Here is a 2,384-nt window from a genome sequence, read left to right as displayed (position 1 = left end):
CTTATCTCTACCATCTTATACTATATTACCTTTGAATGCATAATTTGATTAATCTTATCACATTTGATATTTGATGTGAGTTTGCTAGTATGGTTATTCAAGTAGGTTGTTGATTCCAAGTTTGGGGGAGACGTCTTTCGAATTGGATCATTACCGAGCTTTATGTTTTCGCCACCACGGTATACTCTTTCCATCTTTTCCATTGTTCTTAATGCACATTGAGGACAATGTGCGGTTTAAATTTGGGGGTAAGGTGTCTTTGTTGCATTATACTTAAAGTTGAGTTTTAAATGCATAATTGAGATTTGAGATTGATGTTAGTTATGATTTTGATCTTTTGAGGACTATATTGCTTAAAATTTAAAAATTACTTGGCTTGAGAGTCCAATACTCCTTGTATGCCTTGTGGATGCCATTTAGGATAAATTTTTCAAAAGATTGATATCTTGCTTGCACTTGCGGTTCACATCATCCTAATTTTGTGATTGTTTTGAGATTCACTCTAGGATTCTATACTAGCACAGCAGCACACTAGCATTCATTTGTGGGGTACATGCTTTGTTGATTATTGAATTGGTTATGTCCCAATTAGGCTAGTAATGCATTGAAAGCTTTCATTCTTGATAAAAGTAGATAACAAACCTTTTTTATTGAGTAGCCAGAATTCTAGGCTCATCAAGCACTGAATTTCTTGCACCGAAAAGTGGAGGGCCCAAACTCTAGGTTAATAATTGCTCTTAAAAAAAAAAAAAAAAAAAAAAAAAAAAAAAGAAGAAGAACTTGCAAAAGTAATAAAAATGAGGACTTCTCCCAAAAGGTGAGAAGTGGGAAATGATTAGATGGAAGTTATTTTGATTTGTAACCTAGTTAATTTGAACTTGTAACTCCTTAGGGGTGTTTAAAAGCCTAATGCCCTAAAGTCGTCTGGTTTGGGAGTTATTGACCTAACGCTCGACTTCATAGATCGCTAGAAAGCTTAATAGATCAATACATTGCACTATGCTTCCATCTTTGATCCTTAGGATTAGAAAAAAAAAAAAAAATGAAAATAAGCGAAAAGAATAAGCACACCTAGATCAATAAAGTTTTAGTAAAAGGTCCACTCTTTGTCTTAATGATTGGTACTAGATTTGTATGCTAGTTTGAGGGTAAAGATGTGATCATTTCTTTAGTTGGCTTAGATAATAACATACTTGATGCCGGTCCACTCAAAAAGAATTGTAGAGTTGTTTTGATTTGCGTAATCATTTTCTTGATGTGTGGAGGACCATACTTGCTTGCTTGATATTGAAATTTTGGGAGATTGTTTGGAAATGGTTGAAAAATTGCATACTTGAGGTAGTTTTCTCCGAATGCTTATTTGCAATATTGGTGCCTCTTTTGTGAGAATGAGCCTAATGTTTGTAGGTATCATTTTTGGAAACCCTCACGAGACTTCACTCGTCCACTAGGGGTAACCTAGGGGTTTGAAAAGCTTGTTGCATGTGCTAAATGTAATCATGTTCCCTACAAAAGTGGTGTTATCCATTTATTACTTTTTAGTCATACTTGTATAGATGTTCATTTCATTCCTTTACTTTGTAGTTCATTGCTAGGGATTAGCAATATTTAAGTTTACGGGTGTGATGAGCGTTGAAAAGTGCGCATTTAAACCCCTTAAGCTTGAGTGTTCTAGGACCTTTATCTATCTTACTTTCCCGTTTTAAACTAATTTCATGTTATTGCCCTTTTTAGGTGTTTATCCCCAAAATAAGTCAATTAAGCTAAATTAGAGCATAAAAGATGTAATCTCAAGTTGAATGGAAGAATAGAGCAAAGTGGAAGCAAAGTGGTGGAAATCAGCAATCTTCGATCGATCAGGAATACTTTCGATTGATCTCACATTGAGCGATCTCACCTCACCAAGATGGATCAGACCCTTATCCTTATCCTCGAAGAAATTCCATCTTCGAGCGACCCAACTTTCTTCAGATCAATCGAACTTCCTTGATCTTATCCCTACCTACCACTTTTGTCTTTTTCTCAAAATATCCTAAAAATATCTCAGATTTGTCTTATTCCAAAAAGGTGCCACCAAGGATTGATCGATCTGGACTAACTTCGATCGATCTGGCCACAGTTCGATCGATCGAACCTCCTCAAGTCCGAAATTAAACAGAGTCCACCTCATTAAAAGATACCTCGTGGTGCAATCATTAAAGGGACCCTAGTGCACAAGACCTAACCATTGGGCGTGACAATTGAGCTTCCTATTTAAGGATTTTGAGCCATTTTATATCATATCTCACCATATCTTCATATCTCAATACATCTCATATCACAAATCTTGGAGAGGAGGCTAGAGCTTAAAGAGACATACACTATTTTGGGAGTTCTTCCATTCT

This window comes from Cornus florida, unplaced genomic scaffold, assembly GCF_030987335.1.
Source record: "Cornus florida cultivar Cherokee Brave unplaced genomic scaffold, ASM3098733v1 CherokeeBrave_3.0.0_Hap2_Chr01, whole genome shotgun sequence".
NCBI lineage: Eukaryota > Viridiplantae > Streptophyta > Magnoliopsida > Cornales > Cornaceae > Cornus > Cornus florida.
This window is presented reverse-complemented; position numbering follows the sequence as displayed.